At 35.4% G+C, this 20,256-nt stretch overlaps 1 pseudogene; it reads right to left on the minus strand.

The window, feature by feature from the left end:
• Positions 1-2,494: 2,494 nt before the first annotated feature.
• Positions 2,495-3,307, minus strand: LOC145606983 (NADPH-dependent aldehyde reductase-like protein, chloroplastic pseudogene; annotated as a pseudogene).
• Positions 3,308-20,256: the final 16,949 nt, after the last annotated feature.

Consider the following 20,256-nt stretch of genomic DNA (forward strand, 5'->3'; position numbering starts at 1 on the left):
TTCTTACAAATCATAGGGTACACTGTGCATTTGAAAAATTTTAGGGGCATACGGTGCATTTTTTGAAATATTAGGGGTACACTACACAATTTCCCTTTTAATTTTTTTAGGGAACAATTTGTTAAATGCCGCCATTTAAAGTACCAAACTAGTTTTTAGGCATTAGGCGATGCTCCGAGTTACTACATTAATTTCATGATTCAAATCCTTAATCATATTTAATTTTAATAAAATGACATATAATATGGTATAGCTTAGTGGTTAGTAATGTAGTATTGAAACTTGAGGCCTTGAGTTCAAACCTTGTCCAATCCGTATTCTTAAGCACAAAAAATGAAATACTCGATTAATTGAGGAACATATTTAAGAACGCCCTTTTAATATTATTTTTTTTTTTTGAGAGAAAAAACGTCCTTTAATATATACTAGTAGTATAGAAGATTTGGAAAATCGAGCCTTTTAAAGTACCTAGCTAAAAATAACGTCATGCATTTTCTTTGATTCCAATCCCCTACATACTACTCACTTTCTATTTACAAAAATCACAACAATAAGTGGTGAACAAGCCACCCTTTTACCACCCCAATCCATTTCCTCACAATTTTGATGGAATAATTTCCTTGTTTGACACATTTTCTCAATCTTTATTTAGGGCATGCTTGGATTGGGGGTAAAACATTAAGGGGGTAATAAAAGTCAAACTTGAAAAAACATAAGTAATTAGAGGTATTGTTGTAGAAGACATGGTGCTTACAAATGAAATAAACTAGTTGTGCCATGAGGAAAAGAGAGAGATGGAGGAATTATTACTCTCATAATGAGGGTAATAGTTACCCACCCTCCCCCTAGTGTAACTATTACCCCCAAAATGAGGGTATTGATTCCTCTTTCTTCACCTCAAACCATACCATCACTACATAATCTTCTTACACTCAGACCATCACTATCTCCTTCTTCCCTATTTTCACATTCATTTTGCTTAATTTGACTTTTATTACCCCCTTAATGTATTACACCCAATCCAAGCATGCCCTTAGAGAAGAATGATTTCCGGTGTAATTAGGATTGGATTGAATCTCTCCAAATTTCACGAATTCAATATATTTGGAAACAAATTAGGTGAGAAAAATACCCAAATATCTCCGCTCTTTTCCAAATTGTGTGATTTTCGATAGCAAAATTATTTGCGGTTTTTAACAATCTAAAAACCCAACAAAACACGTGAACATTTAGCAAAATGCGTACTTTGACTTTTAGGCTTTTGGTCGAAAAATGAAAATAGGGGTCTGTTCTCTTACATTGAAATTCAGTTCAGTTCAGTTCAGTTTAGCCGAGTTCAGTTCAGTTCAGCTCAGCTCAGTTCAGTTCAGTTCAGTTCAGTTCAGCTCAACTCCTAATTTCCTTCTCTTATAAAATATTCATTTTAGTTTAGTTTAGTTCAGTTCAGTTCAGCTGAGTTCAGTTCAATTCAACTGAGTTCAGTTCAGTTCAGTTCAGTTCAGCTGAGTTCAGTCAATGAGAACAGGCCCTAGGTGTCAATTAACGAAATATTGAAACTTTTAGGCTATAATTTGCAATTTTTTATTTTAAAAGGCTGCAATTGACAAAGTGGATATTTTATATGGCTGTATTTGACAAACTGTGAAATACTTTGACTTTTTGCCCAATTCACGTAATTCATTTAGACTAATGATTGTGATTTTATATAAGAAAAAATATAGGTTTATAGGTACTTGTTGATAATTAAAAATATTATTTCTACTTATTTTAAAGTTTTACATTGATATGTGTGACTGAAAACATGTTTCACTTTACAAAAGAGATAGGGAGGGAGTATCAGTTGATATTCTAGATTTTTTAAGTGCTATACTTTAAACGACACATAATTTTAGATAAATTAAATGACTTTAAACCTTTAATACAAAAAAAAATTATAAATGTGGTAGTTGGGTATTTAAAAAAAATGGAAATTTGGCAACATTGTAAAAAACATTAGCTCTGTACTGTAAATATGTTATGCTTGTTTTATTTTGCATGTTAGAAGTGGCAATATTATTGTCCATGAGCTAGCTCATCTTTGTACTCGTAGTTCTCAATTCTCATGAGGGATGAGAGTTTAAATAGAAGTGCCACAAACAGTTCTATGCTTTGTAATATAATAAATGACATTATTTCCATGAATAAATAAGCCCTCCCCTCTGTTTTCGTCACAAAAAAGATAAAAAAAAAAAATTAATAAACCAACACATAGACACTTATTTCATACTTGGTATATTACAAGTTACAAACTTACATTACTATGCCACATACGTAGTTAAGCTGATAAGCGCTAGCATAAACTATGCCAATTGCCACTCTTATTAATCAGCCAATTAAGTTCACTAGCTAGCATTGTTCATCCAAATGTTAATTATCCTTAAACATAGTACGATGTATGACATGTGTTACAAACTACTAATAACGCGTCAACTAATTAGACCCGAACACATAAAACTCAAGCATAACCACCATTAACTCGAATAATTTGACCATTAACCCATTCACCAGCATCACTAGCCAAGAACCCAACAAGAGTTGCCACATCTTCCACCTTCCCCAACCTTCCTAAAGGGCACCCATCAACCACCTTCTTAACTATCTCCTCTGATTTCCCCTCAAAGAACATCTCCGTCGCAACCGGCCCCGGTGCCACCGCATTCACCGTTATCCCACTCCCCTTCAGCTCCTTCGACAATATCGTCGTCATTGCTTCCACTGCCGCCTTCGAAGCCGCATAAGCCCCGTACTTCTCCTTCAAAGACCCCGCCACTGACGACGACACAGTCACGATTCTACCCCCGCCACCACGCTTGACTCTGTTGGCTGCCTCCTTGATACAGAGGAAGGTGCCCCGGGTGTTGATGGCGAAAATACGGTCGAAGTGGGCAGCTTCGATGTCGAAGAGCGTAGAGTATTTGGAGTCGAATATGCCAGCGGAAGTGACGATGATGTTGGGTTGAGTGTTGAAGGTTTGTTCGGCGGTGTTGAAGAGAGCTTTGACTTGGGTTTCGTCTGAGACGTCGGCTTGAACAGCGATTGCGCGTAGGGTGGTGATGGAGGTGTGAGAGAGGGAGTTGATTTGAGAGACGAGTTGATCAGCGTGGGTTTTGGAGGATGGAGAGGTGTAGTTGATTACGAGTTTTGCGCCTAGTGAGGCTAAGTGGAGTGCTACTCCTCGGCCTATTCCTCGGGAGCCGCCGGTTACGATGGCGACTCGGTCTTGGAGTGTGTTGGTGGTGGTGGGGGTGGTGGTGGGTGAGGATGTCATTGTTGTAGGACAATGTTGTTGTGTGGTGATGTTGGGTGATGAATGATTAGTTCACTTTACAATCCCTACTCATTTATATATCTCTTTCAAAAACATCTCTATCTGACCTTTGATTCTAAATAATGTAAAATGATTAAAATTAGGGCAACTAATCTTACATTCTTACACAATTTGGGGGTAAAATTTTAGGTGGCATAGGGGTAGCTAGTACAAAATTAGGGCAACTAATCCATTTCAACTTCATGTTCTATTATACGAAATGCTAAGTATATACTCGTATATTTTTGGATGGTGATGTCAATATATATTTTCATAATACTATGATGAGAGATTCTTATATATACACTTGGATGTACAATACACTCATGAGCATTTTATTCTCTTTTTTATGATTGTTTTTCATTCTACGGTGTAGTCATTTATATAAATTAAGATTTTTTTTTTTGAAGGGTATATAAATTAAGATTTAATTTCTATTCGAGAGGAACTTTATCAATTAAATGAACGGTAACACTTTTTGCACTTTTCACACATATATTTAACTTTGGCTTTATATATTTTTACTTATATGTTAACTTCATGTTGTATTATATGAAATACTTTTTATAACTTGTTAAAAAATACACAATTAAATATACTATTAATTGTTAAATATATGTACTATGTTAATATGCCTTAAAAAATTCATGTGTTATATATATATATATATATATATATATATATATATATATATATATATTTTTTTTTTAATTAGGAAAAAAAATTTGAGAAGTTGATTCGGGTAGGTAAGTGTTGATGGCAACGCTAATGCTTTCTCTGTTGTGCATGTGTTTGATACGAGTAGGCATTTGGAATTTTGGGTTATTACGACTTTTATTAGGAAAAGTTATGGAATTATAGAGAACATAACGTATTGCCTGTATATAAATGAAATTGGGCAATCTTCCAAAATGAAAATGAAAAGTTAATAGAGACAACATTTCATCAATCATGAACTCCATTAAGTTATTTTCTATTGTAGTTTAACTCAATATGGCTGAAATGGTGGCCCAAAGAGAATTCATTTATCTTGCAAATAAAAAAGAGAATTCATTTATTGGGGGTGGTTATCATGTATATAACTAGTGTATGTCCCGGACGATGCCCCGAATTGCTAGTTTGTACTTCTTTAATTTGATAATTATGCTCAATTATTGTATAGCTAGTGTGAGATTTGGGCGTTATCTCGGATGTTACAGATTTTTTTTTTTTTTTTTACTTCATATATATTTATTTTTCAATCTTGTGAAAAATAAATAAATTAAATAGCCTCTAATTTAAAAGCAATATATAATGTTAAATATGTGAAATTTTAAAACAATAATAAAAGTTAGTTGAGATGGTAAGTGTATAGCATTTATTTCTTTGAGGTTGAGGGTTCGAATTTAGATAAAATAACCATATTTTATTAATTTTGTTAAATGAAGTCGCAAGCTTACGTGTCGTTGACGTGACATTGTGATACGATGTCATATACGTTGAAGAGTGCCAAGTGGCACCGTTCCTTTAAAAGGAACGCCTTTTAATATATAATATAGATGGATGCTAGGGTTTTGAAGAGAGGAAGAAGGAGAGAGAGAATTTACGTAATTTCATCTAAAACAGCACTATAAATTAAATTACCTAATCCTTGTTTTTTTTAGGTTTACAATAATAATTCCTCATTTTGGGTAGTTGTTCACAAATAACCTTATCTTTACGGTGTGTTTGGATTGAGGGAAAGGAAGGAAGGGAAATGAAGAGATTGAGTTTCTTTCCTTTGGATAACAAATGAGGAAGAAAGGGAATTATTGGAGGGGAGAGAAATGGAAGGATTAAATTGTAGAAAATTGATCCCTCCAACCATGGAGAGATTTGGAAGGAAAACTCACCATTCTTCCCTTCCTTTCCCTCCCCACCTCTTCTCCTCCTTCCCTTTCTTTTCTTTCCCTTTTCTATAACCAAACACATTGTTAGGGTAGTTCTTGACAAAATTTCCAAAAAAAAATTGCAATCTATATCCCATTATTACAATAACTTGTGCTCCTTTTGACTTCTCATTTTTATTTTAATATTCACATATCTCACTTTTAACCAATTTTTTTTCAGTAATATATGAAAATAAATTTTAGTACGTAAGATGTTTGGTTTAATTCAATGTATATTTTCAAATATTCACTTTATTCCCCTTTTAGTTTTATTTTGTTGCCTTTCCCTAAAAAAAAAAAAAATAATTCCATTTTGTTGCCTAAAAATAATATTCAACCAAATTACTATAGATTCTTGTTTCTTTGTTAATTTATTAAAGTAAACGCGTGTAAGAGAATTTTTTTTTATGCTTCATGTACTTGTATATCGGTATAAGATAATTCCTTTTGGTATGGTGTAGAACAAGTTTTTTTTGGTAAAATCATTGTCCTTGTAAGAGCATCTCCAATGGTAACTTGTAGCTTACCTTGCCACATTAAATATTCAAGCTAATATATTTTGTAGCTACAAAGTGTTCCAATGGTTAATTGTGTTGGAGTAATTGCGATTCTAGTAATGCAAATCGGAGATTTACCAAGTGAGTGTACGAGGAGTTAACGAGGGAGTGATATGTGCAAGCTAAAGATCTAGCGAAGGAGCTATAGCTCTAGCAAGGATAGATAGTTTTGGCAAGGCCGAGCTATAGCTCGGGTAATAGAGAGCTATAGCTCACTGCTGCTCGTGGTCGCTGCAAGGCCGAGCTATAGCTCGGATACGAGAGAGCTATAGCTCGCTGGCCATGTGCTTGCGACAGGGGCGAGCGAGAGCTCGAGCGATAGCTCGCACACTAGCTCGCTGCCGTAGTTGTTCTCTCTGCTAGGCCGAGCGATAGCTCGCTCGACTGCGAGCGAGAGCTCGGTCGATCAGTTTGCTTTTGGGCGGTGGGCTTGCGTGGGCTAAAAGACCTAATTTCTTGGCTTGTTCTTTACTCCATTATATTCATATAAATACCCTCATACCCCAAAATCAATATACGTTAATTTTCATTATTGAAAATACCCAAAACACAAAAACACAAACCTACCCTTTGAGATCTGAATAGTTCTTGAGCAATTCCAACCTTTGATTCGGGTACCCGAATTGCAAAGGTCGTTGTGTAAAACTTGGGGGGCGTGCGTCATTGGAAACCTGTACCGGTGGTGGCGTATTTCGCTTCTAAGTCAGTGGGTACCAAACCACGGCACAACAGAAGGAGGACGGATGTTGATCAGTTGTAACGGTTTGTTCTTGATTTCAACAGGTATTTTTCCAAAAATTTAGAAGCTACATAGGCCAAAATTGGTTGAATAGGGTTCCTAAAATGTGTTAAGTGCTAGTTTCATTTGATTTCAAGCCATAGTCACTTTGTACTATGTATTATTGGCATGTTAGAAGAAAGAACGAAGTCATTTCATTAAAATGGTAGGAAATGGGCAAAGTAGAAGCTACATAGGCCAAAATTGGTTGAATTTGAATGAGTGGGGTTCCTAAAATGTGTTAAGTGCTAGTTTCATTTGATTTCAAGCCATAGTCACCTTATACTATGTATTATTGGCATGTTAGAAGAAAGAACAAAGTCATTTCATTAAAATGGTAGGAAATGGGCAAAGTAGAAGCCACATAGGCCAAAATTGGTTGAATTTGAATGAGTAGTATGTATTATGTGGCTACATTTGCTTCCATGTTAACTGCTCGTGTTCTAAAACTTTGTTGGCTACATTTGCTTGAATGTTAACTAGAACAATTTTTTTATCATGTATATTTTGTAGGAGACCTACCAGAAGAAGCTCGAAGAAGCTAGGAGTCAAGGGATTCAGAAGAGTCCTAATGAGTTGTATTGGGAGACGGTGGGGGGGCGCAATAAAAAAGGTTGTGTGAAGGGACTTGGCCAAAGTGCAGAGCTGTACTATGGCAACCGAATGGGTCGAGTTTCCAGTTCTTCACAACAATACACTCCATCCATCATTTCTCAGATGCAAGATCAGATGGAACATAGGGTGCAAGCTCTCCAAACTCAAATGGAAGCTGAGATGCAAAGCCAAATTGAAGCCAAAATGGCTGAAATGGAGAGGAGATACAAGGAGAGTATGGATGAGATGATGAGTCGTTTCACCAACAACAGCACATGTTCGACCATTCCTCCTCAGCCTCGAGACCCTAGGGACGACCCAGGTAGTGGCGGAGCAGGCCAGGGTACCCCGGCGATTGTTTAGCTTAGCTTCACTCTACTCTAACATAGCTTTTGTTTAGTTTTAGTTGGATATTATATTACTTTGGATAATCTATTGTTGTAGGACATTAATCATATGTATATATATATATATATATATATATATATATATTAATGTAAATATGAAAATTTTAAAATTTTGTGGGTCGTGTATTAATTTTTTTTGTACCAGAAAACAGGTGTAGGCTGTGCAGGTTTATCAAATGTTTTTTTAAATCGGAAAAAAAAATATTAAAATCTGGAAAAGAATTTTGCGACGGAATTAGTGGTCGCAAATTTTGCGACGGAACCTTTCCGTCGGAAGTACACACAATTTGCGACGGAATTGTCCGTAGGAATTAAACAGTTTTTGCGACGAAAATTATCCGTCGGAATAGTTGCGACGGATTAATCCGTCAGAAACCTAATTTTGCAACGGAATAATCTGTCGCAAATAATATTTTCCGACGGATTATTTCCGTCGCATAATTAGGTTTCCGACGGAAAATTCCGTCGCAAATCTCCATTTTCGACGGAATACTTTCCGTCGGAACCTTGCGACGGAATGAAGCACCAACCCCAAATTCCAGTCCGACAGACTGTTGTCCGTCGGAATTTCCGTCGGAAAAGTTGGTTCCGACGGAATTTCCGTCGGAAAAGGGCTAATTTGCGACAAAGGTTATTGCGACGACATCTTCCGACGGAATTCCGTCGGAACTATGTTTTCCGACGGAATTTGACTTGTTTACGACGGAAAATTTCCGTCGCTATTTTGCTGTTTTCTTGTAGTGTTGCCATGATATGTCTTTCAGTAGTAAGTTTCTTTTAAAGAAATTGAAGGGTGTTTGTTTACATTGAAAGGAGGTTGAAGGTAAGATATTTTATTTTAACAATATACATGTAAGTTTGGTATTGACCCAATTTTGTTACTCACCTGTTTTATGAGTTTGTCTGTTTTGCAGTAAGGTTGTGTAAGCTTCCTAGCATGATTGACTAATGATCATAGGGTTTGTTATTGATACAATCATATGAGACAACTCAAGGTATGAGGAATAACCTTCATATATTAAATTAACTTTTGTGGTTAATGTGGTGAGTGGACTAGACAAGTCATGTGGGGGTCAAGTGTCTTAATTTAATCTATGCCAAGATGAAAGTACGAAATGATGAGATGAGTGGTGAGATTCTGGATGGTAAGATCATTGAATCGACCAAGGTATGTATCGAACTCATTCTCACTATGTAGAGAATTTAATATGATGAATATGTTGATCATGTTAAAAACCAGATTTATTGGGTGTGAATTAGCTTTGATGTTTGATTCAATATGCTAATGATTTGCAAATATTTTGGTTTAAGATTTTATTCTTGACATGATGTAGCTTTGCAGAAAGGAATTTGTTCGTTCACTTAATTTGTCTAGATAGCATTGTCCAATCGTTGTTGGAGTTGGAGTGACGCAGTGGACAAAGGTTAAGTAAACAACAAAGCTTATGATTACCCTGCCAGTGTATGTTTTACAGGTTGATGGGTTGTACTTTGTTTGAGTTAATTGCAAAGCAAGTGTGACACACTATCCGGTAGGAAGCAAAGATCATTGCTATTTAGGGATGATAAGTGTCAAGAATATAAGTTATTGCAAAGTGAACTATGGAAGTTTGTCCATTGTGGGGGCAAGTTGATCCTCATGTTCTCTACATTATTTTCTCAAGTGTCTTTGTGTGTGTTGTCAGGAACTACGAAGGTAGTTACCTAGTAAGACAGAGCTTGTGGAAATGGTATTCTGGTGAGAGTATGTAAAAGCAGGAAGAGTCAAGCAGTTCCTTAAAAAAGGATGGAGCACTAGTAAGTGCTTGATCGTCTACGGAAATGGTGTTTTAAAATCCCCATGTGGTTTTTCATTCCAGTGACGAAGTGTCAGATAATGAGTCTACGCAATTGAGTGTCCATGACCCAGGTTGGGTGGTCAGATGAGACAGCTTACATGGATGCACCGATGTGCTTTTAACTTGAACTTTTGTTCTAATTGAGTTTGGAGCCTAGTTTGGTTGACTCATTGTTGTTTTAAACTGTTGGTGTATGTTGAATCTAACTCTTTTGAGTGGTTTTTTGACCAGGTGATTTAGAGACAGGCTGAGTGTGGCTCTTAATGTCATTTGTCCAGATATTCTTTGAATAGGACTGATAATGACGCCGACGTAGAGGTTGAGCATACTCTTAATACCTTTATCCCGGTAAACAAGAGTGAGGAGTGATGGTGGTCTTAAGTGACCTGGATTGTCAGCTCTAAAATTGCTTGAGTAGGGAATGTGCAGTGAAAGGTACCGAAGAGATAGGTTGAGCGTAGCTCTTAATGGCTCTAGCCCAGTCGCTCAAGAGTAGGGAGTTATAGTGATCTTAAGTGATCAGGAACTTTTAGCCCAGATACTACTTGAGCAGGGACCGATAGAGATACCGAAGTGTTGAGTGCATCTTGCCCGAAAGCTCGTTGAGCTGCGGCTAGATGGTGCACTGTTGAGTGCATCTTGCTTGAAAGCTCGTTGAGCTGCGGCTAGATGGTGCACTATTGACTGATGGAGGTTGAACTTAAATGTTCTTAATGTTTAGTTCCATTGCATAAATTGTCTTTGGATTTGCAAGGTGCATGTGAAGGTTCACATGTCTGCATGAATAGTCCTTGGATTTGCTGGGAATGCTGAGAACACCTACGTGGGTACGAAGAGTGGCGCTCTTCTAGGGAGAATTGGGCGTGATCCTTCTGAAGTACTCATGAGATCCCAAGGGTAGCCAAATTTGCGGAATTGCTTAAGCTCTAAAGTCAAGGTATGTGTTTACAAGGTCCCTTCCTCGCTCCTAGGAGTTCAAATCTTAGGATACTTACTAGGGAAGTGTTGAAAACCTTGTGCACTAATATGTTAGTTCAAATCTTCGGTACTAGCATTTAAGTACTAAAACTTTCATTTACTGTTCAGATTTCATGATCTCATGTCCGTTTTGCATTAGTGGGGGATTGTTGGAGTAATTGCGATTTTAGTAACGCAAATCGGAGATTTACCAAGTGAGTGTACGAGGAGTTAACGAGGGAGTGATATGTGCAAGCTAAAGATCTAGCGAAGGAGCTATAGCTCTAGCAAGGATACATAGCTTTGGCAAGGCCGAGCTATAGCTCGGGTAATAGAGAGCTATAGCTCGCTGCTACTCGTGGTCGCTGCAAGGCCGAGCTATAGCTCGGATACGAGAGAGCTATAGCTCGCTGGCCATGTGCTTGCGACAGGGGCGAGCAAGAGCTCGAGCGATAGCTCGCACGCTAGCTCGCTGCCGTAGTTGTTCTCTGCTAGGCCGAGCGATAGCTCGCTCGACTGCGAGCGAGAGCTCGGTCGATCAGTTTGCTTTTGGGCGGTGGGCTTGCGTGGGCGAAAAGACCTAATTTCTTGGCTTGTTCTTTACTCCATTATATTCATATAAATACCCTCATACCCCAAAATCAATATACGTTAATTTTCATTATTGAAAATACCCAAAACACAAAAACACAAACCTACCCTTTGAGATCTGAACAGTTCTTGAGCAATTCCAACCTTTGATTTGGGTACACGAATTGCAAAGGTCGTTGTGTAAAACTTGGGGGGCGTGTGTCATTGGAAACCTGTACCGGTGGTGGCGTATTTCGCTTCTAAGTCAGTGGGTACCAAACCATGGCACAATAGAAGGAGGACGGATCTTGATCAGTTGTAACGGTTTGTTCTTGATTTCAACAAGTATTTTTCCAACAAATTGTAGCATATTGTAGCTTTGAAGAAACATAAATAATTAAAATAGTTTTTATTATACACATGTCATATGTTAAATACTTTAATGGGTGATATTATCTTTGAAAAATCAAGCAACGTAGCTTGTTTGAGCAACGTTGCTTAATCTAGCTACATCAATTTTCCACTCCAATGGAAAACTATATGCTTGTAATTTTAATTAATTTGCAGGCAAGTTCCTATTAACTAGTATACCATTGAAGATGCTCTTGGTTTCTCTGTATGTTTTGATGAACAAGTTATCAATATAAGGCTCCTTGCTTTTAGCTTTGTTTATGAAAAAAAAAAGTAGTTATAACAAATGATAGAATTAATTATATGTTCACCACTTTATAACATAAAGTGATATCAACAATCATTTAAATTACATCGTTCTTCCTGTCAAAAAAAAAAAAAAATAAAAAAAAAAAAAAATAAAAATTACATCATACTTGGTAATAAGAGTGTAACACATTAATAACAAATACAAGTAGCGCGCGAGTAAGATCAATGATCAGAGTTTGATATATTGGCTATGGCCTCATGCCTTGCAGAAGATGAGGTATCAGCTAACCAACTTTCGCCTCAGTCACAGAGAAGTACTTTGTATCAAGATTAGAACTCTGGAGTACATCACTTGATATTTTCTTTTTAGGTGTTTAGAGAGCAAAAAGGGCGAGGGATGAGAATACATCCCAAGATCTCTTAGAATCGGGAGAAGAGCTCTAACCACTTGAGCTATCCCTCACTCTCACATCACTTGATTAAGATGCATGATGACTCACAATTCATTCATAATAATTTGCTTCTTTTGGTTGCATGAGATTGGTAGAGAGCGAGTGGTAGCAAAAGTGAAACATAAAAGTCTGATATGGCGCCCTTAAACTTTGAATGAGCCCAAATAAAGGTAGGAAGAGCTATAAACTTCAAAACTGATTTGATTATAGGTATATTTTCCATTTCCTCGACAACCTCCGTAAGCTTCAATTGTGATTGTTTGTTGACTGTATATAGCATTAACACGCTGCTGAATCCAGCCATCATACAAACGAGCCCAGCTAGGATGTAAAATCCTCCCCAAAAAAGGCTATATTCTGCGTGCCCTTTCGCATGCATTCCTATAATGAGGATAAGAGCAGAAGCTATTGCAAGCGTAAGCGCCACACTGTTGTAGCTAACAAAATTCGTGAACTCCATACATAAGATCAAATTTGGCAAGCCAGTCTTTTCGTCATAACCCCCAGGAGGGCTAAATGCCGCAGCAAAAGTAACAGTAATAATGAGTGTTGCTACCAATAGAAGAATGTTGGCTCTATCCTTGTTGGTTGACTCATTGAACGATGGACCTTTGTTCTCAGTTACTAATAATTTTGCTGCCTCCATTTCCATCAATTTTGCTCTGTCCTTTGTTTTATATAGTCTTTCTCTCAAGAACATAGTACTAGTGTTATTTAGCATCATTTCCATAATATGGATCTGGAAGATAAACAGGATATATATGTTAAACATATTGTCAAAATCATGATGTCTTACTAGAGACCATTTATAAATAGATATATGTGGACTAATAGAATTAACTTGCTTATAAAATATAAATGTAATCCAAAAAGAAAAGGCTTACGAGAGTTACGACCAATCAAGGGTAGATGGTCTTATAAATGTAATCAAGGATAAATGTAATCCAAGGACGTGCCCTGAAGATAATTAGTCTTCTCAAGATTAGAGGTTTTTTTTTTTTTTTTTTTTTTTTTTTGAATGTTATATCAAAGTTTTTATTAGGAAACTTCGTCAAAAATAAGTCAACCTTTGCGTGGTTAGTTCAAAATAAGCCAATCTTTTGAATAACTAAAAATAAGTTAACTTTTTAGAGTTACTAGTTTTGTGCCCCATGCGATGCCTGAGTTGTTTATTGAATTTTTAAGATAAATTTTTAATGTATATATCAAAATTTAAAATATATCATTGATACAAAATTATTAAGTTATTCATTTGCTTTTGTGACGATTTGTTATCTAGTAGTCATGTGGTGGCTGATAAAAATGTTGGTAAAAATGTTCGATTCAATACATTAAAAAAATAAAAATTTAGCTTGCATAAAAAAAAAATAGCAAAATAAAAAAATAAATTAAATAAAATAATTGTTCAAAACCCGTTGGGTTGATCCGAACCCAAAACTTTGGGCAAAGGTTGAACATTTCTTGACTCGTAACCTGAAGTGACTCAGGACCCGATCCTAATTGACAGGTCTATATAGTAATAAAATTCTATTAGAGTGTGAAATATATTATTTTAACCGATTAATACATATTATAAATAGATGTTTTACGCTTTGAACTACTTCTTTCGCTCCAAAAAATATTATAATATAAAAATAAATTTATATGATAATTTTTGAGAATTATATCTATTAATTTTTTTGAATAAAATTATATTTCAATTTGTACACATCTGAAATTTTGGTATTTTATCGAAAATTAAACTCTAAACTAACAATTTTATCCTGAAATTCTATTCAAATAGAATTCTAAACTAACTTTTTTTTATCTTATGAAGTCTATTTAAATTTATCCAACATGGCACGACACTTGACGAAAAGCAAGAATGCCAAGTGTCGCTGTCTCGTGACCTGGCTAAAAGTTTAGCTTTATACTCTCTCCGTTTTTAAATACTTGCTTTATTTCTCCATGCGCGGAGTTTTAGGAGAAATTGGAGAAAATAATATTTTTGGAGGTATTGGAGTTGGTGGAAGAATAAAAAAAATTGTAAAAAAACAAAAGTAGTGGAAAGAATTGAAAGAGAGCTAGAGAGTATTAAATTAATATTGTTGGGTCCACTTAGTGAAAAAAATTAATTAAATACTCCCTCCGTCCCTAAATTACATTCCTCTTTGGAAATTTACACGGGAATTAAGGAGGGAAGAATAAGACAAATAACAATAATTAGATAATGCAATGGGAAGTACAAAGATAGATTAGTTATTACTCATGACATGTCATCAATAATCCTTTGCAAAAAAAAAAAGGAACAATCACATGCTCCTAATTGAAAAATTTTAACCAATCATATTCATTGTAATTTGGCACAAGGATTATGAGTGCGATTAGGTAAGGATGAGTGAGAAAGCATTAAATATAAAACATAAAAAGAGAGTTGATTTACTAGAAAAAACTTACCAAAAATAGAAAGGAGGAATGTAATTTAGGGACAGAGGGAGTATTGTAAAAGCTTTCTAAATAAGGAAATAGAACAAGTATTTAAAAACGGGCGTAAAAGGAAAGTGGAGCAAAGATTTAAAAACGGAAGGAGTATATTAGTTATATGATTTTCATTGAATAAGTTAATTGACCTTTAATTAACTTATTAAACAAAGTCACTTTCTTAATATATTTTTTTTATTAAAAATTACTTATTTTAATTTATTGTTGATTAAACTTTAGAAGATATTTGTTAATTAAATATTTTATTTAAAAAAAAAACAAAACAATACCAACGGTATCAACCAGTCCCCCACCTCCCGGCCACCGCACAGGATCTGGATCTCCCCACCTCGATACTTTTTCAATCTCATCCCACCCAACCACTACACGACACCCCTTTCTCTTCCCCTTCCTTAAACGTCGGCCGACCTCCCTTTTCCCCACTCCACCAACCACTAAGAAGCACCCGGAAAATCCATCACCCACTCATAAAAAACCCCTCCCAGAAATCCGAAAAGTTAGGTTGAGAGGGGAGAGAAGAGATGACGGTGGAAAGCAAAAGAGAGAAAAGGATAGGCGGCGGCTGGTGGATGGAGAGATGATCGGCGATGGCATGATTGGAATAATATGGCCGGTGAGGGAGAGCAGACTGCTGTTCAATGGAACGGTGGGGAGGAGGGAATTTTCTTTGATAAAATGTTAAATGCAAATTAATTAAAATTTTAAAATGAACCAATCTATACTTATATATTAATAAACGTTCCTTAAACTGTTCCACGTGTCACCTTACTTGAACTCAAGACCAACAAGTCTTAAGTTACAAGTCTTACCATCTTAGCCATTTATTACTTGTGTTTTTAATCCAACAAAATTATAGTTAACTTAGATAAGTTAATTGTTGGTTTATTATACTATTTATTTCCATTATGTAATGATTGATTTTGACAACTAAAAAATGTTTATAGCAAGACTTAAACTCGAAACCAACAAATACAAACTAGCAACCTGGGCATCGCCTGAACCACACACTAGTTATATTATAACACGTGGCATATATAACCCAAACAATCGGTCACCCCTAAAACCAGCAAGTCATGACTTAGTTTGGGAAGAAAATTTATAAAGATTGACTTATTTTGAGTTAATTAAAAGATGGACTTATTTTAAACTAATCGCGCAAAGGTTAACTTAATTTTGACTGTACAAATTTTCTGTTACCATTATTTTTGGATGTTATTAGTTGCTTTTAATGCTTTATATATAAGAATTACAGAGTATGTATGGTCCTGTATAAATATTGATGAATAATAAAAGGAAAATGCTATACATAGCCCTTAGGGCTACATATAAGCATTAAATTTTTCCTTGAAAATTGTTAAAAGTTAAGAAATCATGAAAATATAAACACTAATTACACTGATTTACGCGTGTTTTTGTCATGAATTCCTAATTTTATTCCATTTCCAATAGTATATTTAATGCTTATATATAGCCCTTAGGGCTACATATAGCATTACCCATAATAAAATTCTACCGTATATATTTACTTTTTGGGAAACCAATAGTATATATATATACTTAATCTATCTGTATCTATTAATATATATGATTATATCCATATTTCTATACTTTATTTTTTAGTATTTAAAAACACATATACCAAAGTACCTCGTGTCTTCCTTACCTCTTTCATTTCTTTTCCATGAGTTCAATTAATGTTTTTATCTTTCTTTATGTTTTCATAAGATTTCTTCAGCTTCCTTCTTTTTTTTTCCTAACAACTATATATGTAAATACTGTAACTTCTAATTTAATTCAACAAATTGAATTTCTTAACTTTCGTTCTCCTGTTCTCCCTCCATCTTTCAATTGAATTTAATTACACTTGTCATTGAATTATTTGACCCCTTATCTTTACGACTTTAATCACATTTGTCATTCAGCTAAGTTATTTGACCTCTTATCTTCCCTTGATCTATCTCTTAACGTAAATACAAATTTTGAATACAAAAAACGTTTCACCTCAACCCTAAGTTCCCCCAAAAAAAAAAAAAAAAAAAAATAAATAAATAGAGAATCAAAATGTTTTATGTAAATTGAGGCTGCAAAGAAAGAACAATTGATTTTCATAAGAAAACGAAGAAAAACCCGTGAGTAATTTGTGAAATTTCAAGTATACATAAATAATGCAATTAGTGAACACTAGACCCTAGTGTAGGTTGGACACCCTACACCTCCTCTAAACCTGTTGTTTAGAATACTACCCACCCTCCATTAACTTTCATTTTATCTCTCCTCACTCTTTTTTACATTTTCTCTCTCCACACCCATTTCTATGCAAGGTTTTCTCTCATCAAAAGCTTTAATTGCAAAATTGTTTTTAAATTATCATTAAAAAAATCTTCATGCACTATGAAATTCAATAAAACAAGGCACAAAATCTGAAAAAGTAAGTTATTTTGTTTAAATTTAATTTGGATTGAAAAAGAGTATAAACTCTAGGTTTTACTAATTTTTTTTGTTGCAATGTATTTCAAAAATGTAATTGAAACATCAAACATGAAAAATGTAAATCAATGTAAGTATTATACTATAATCTTAGCAATTTTTATTGAAGAACTAATAAATTATATTAGTACATTCTTCAATGTTGTTTGCAGAGTGAAGGAAACCGTTTCAGAGAAGAGAAACCAAGATTATCGTTCGTAGTTATTTTTTTTTTTTATTATTTCTTTAATTATTTTTTTTTATGAATGTTCAATTTCATTTTGTTAAATGTTCATTTATATGTTAGTATAACGTCATTCATATTTTAATAGATGATACATGTTAATTTACGTATTGATAAATGTTCATTTTCATTATATATAAATGATAATTTACATATTGATAAAAGTTCATATTCATTCTTATTCATGATCATTTCATTTTTAACAAGTAAATGCATTAATTTTAAAATGAATATGTGCATATACTTAAAAGTTCATTTTTATACTACTAATTAAAGCACCCAACACTAGTAGAAAAAAGCAAAAAAGCACCGCTCAATGGCCACCGGTTTTCGAAAACCGGTGGCAAAAAATAGGGGGAAAATGGGCGGGGTTTTAAGGAATTAGTATTGCCACCGGTTCGGTTCGAACCGGTGGGGAAAATATTAATCCCACCGGTTTAAAAACCGGTGGCTTTTTAAAATAAAAAAAAAACCGCCCCCCCTCTTTATAAACCCCTAACCCTAACTCCTCCTTCTCTCTCGCAGCCTCTCCTCCTACTCTCTCCCCTCTCCTCCTTCTCTCTCCTGTCTCTTTCTCTCTCCTCTATGCGTCTACGATACTCTTCCTCTCCTCTCCTGATCTCTCTGCGAACTACCACCACCGCCACTGAACACCGCAGCCACCAAGCCGACCACCGCCACTGAACACCGCAGCCACCAAGCCGATCATCAACAACAAGTCATTAAACGCAGCCACCAAGCCGATCATCAACAACAAGTCGTTAAACGCAGCATATTCTCGCATCTCTCCTCGTGATGAAACCATAGGTTTTCAGGTCAAATTCGACCATGAAAACTCTAGATCTAGAGTTTTTATGGTCGAATTTGGCCTCGTAAACCTAATTCAAGGTATGGAGAGTCGTCGAATGACGATTTGTGTATTTTTTTCAATTTTTTTTTTCATTTTTTCTGTTTTTGGGTGGTGGGTGATTAGATGGTTTATTGTGGGTGGTTTTTTGGTGGGTGATTGGGTGGTTTTCGTGGGTGTTTGGGTGGTTTTTCGTGGTTGGTTTGTGGTTTTGGTTAATTCGGTGGTGGATTGTTAGTGGTGGGTTGTCGGTTGTTAGTGGTGGGTTGTAGGTGGGGCGTGGATTGTGGGTCGTGGGTTGTGGGTTGTGGGTCGTGGGTTGTGGGTGGGTTTGGGTGATGATTTTACGGTGGGTGGATCTGGGTTCTGGTGGCGTGAGGTGAGGGCTGGGGTTGGAGATGGTGGTGTGGGGTGACGGTTGGTGGTGGTAGGAGGTGGTGGGTCGTGTGGGGTGACGGTTGGTGGTGGTAAATTTTACATAGATTTTTTTTTTTTTTTTTTTTTTTTGAAGCAAAAATTTTACATAGATTTATGTAATTTATGTATGTAATTTTGTAGATTTATAATTTTATATAGATTTATGTAATTTATGTATGTAATTTTGCAGATTTATGTATGTAATTTTCCCAAATTTATGTATGTAATTTTTGCAGATTTAATTTTTGTATGTAATTTTGCAGATTTGATTTATGTATATTACTTTTTTTTTTTTTTGAGGCAGATTTATGTATATTACATAATTTATGTTTATTATTATTAAATTTTAATGTATTCTGATTTCAAAGTGTATAAAAAAAAAAAAGAATTTTTTTTTTTTTTTGGGACAGTATTGCCACCGGTTAACCGGTGGCAATAATATTTAATATCCAAAAAAAAAAAACCGGGAAATAATATTGCCACCGGTTAACCGGTGGCAAATACTTGTTTTTGCCACCGGTTTGAACCGGTGGCCTTTCTTTTGGGGTATTGCCACCCCCCCACTGGCCACCGGTTCAAAACCGGTGGCAAAGGGGGGTTTTGAACCGGTGGCCAACCCCTTTTTTCGCCTAGTGCAATTATATCATTAATGAGTTATTTTAACAAATTTAATAAGGAATTTCAATAAGAGTGTGTACTATATTGTATGTAGTTTTCATGGAAATGATTCTTACAATTACAATAAGGAGTGTGTGCTACCTTAAAAAATTTTCAATAACAAGTACAAAAATTATAAATTTTATACATTTTTCATCTATAATAATGCTCCTTAATTAAATGTTCAATTATAAATAATAATATGTTCATTTACAACTATTATTAAAATATGTTCAGTTTTGAAATATTATATGTTCAAAATGACGTCACTTGGGGAGGGGGGTGTAGGTAGCAGAAGCTACACCGGAATGTAGTGTAAAATTTTCATAAATAATGACTTATGCACAATCTGTGTATAGAACGGGCCCAAAAGATACTTTAATATTAAAAAACGCAAACCCCATTTGCCACTTGTGCTCCATTATTTTCTACATTTCATTGACCTCCGTAATATTTTACCACGTGTTATTTTATTTTACATTTCTTTATAATCCTTTTCGTTTAGGAAAAATTGTCCGAAATAATCCTACCTTTGGGGCGTTCACTAAAATAATCCCACCTTTTAGTTGTTTTTAAATAATCCCACCTTTGGTATCAATCCGCTTAAAATGGTCCCAACTTCCAACGGGTCATGTAACAAGTTACTTGACAGGTATCGGCTTGTGATTTTGTTAAAAAAGTAAAAAATAAATAAAATTTATAAAAGTTAAATTAAAAAAATAAATAAAAATAATTATTTAAAAACCACCACCAGCCAACCTCCCGCGCCGCCCTTGACCCCACTCCCACCAGCTTCGGTCACCCAAACACCCAACCCCAGTGACGATGACTGCGACGCTTCTAAACCTACTCCCTATCCCTTAAACCACCAAACACCCCCACCAGCCTAACCACCTTCGATAAATAAATAAAAACCTCCCCTACTTGCCTAACCAACTATCACGACAGCCCTCTCCCACCATTGTGATCGCCTGCCGGCCCTCAACGCCGGAGCAATGCGCCGTGCTGCTTCGACCGTCGTATCCTCCCCCTGAACTACCAAACACCTTTGTTCGAAACCTTTCCCCGTCCCGATCTT

Source organism: Chenopodium album, chromosome 23, assembly GCF_948465745.1.
Source record: "Chenopodium album chromosome 23, dcCheAlbu1.1, whole genome shotgun sequence".
Classification (NCBI taxonomy): domain Eukaryota; kingdom Viridiplantae; phylum Streptophyta; class Magnoliopsida; order Caryophyllales; family Amaranthaceae; genus Chenopodium; species Chenopodium album.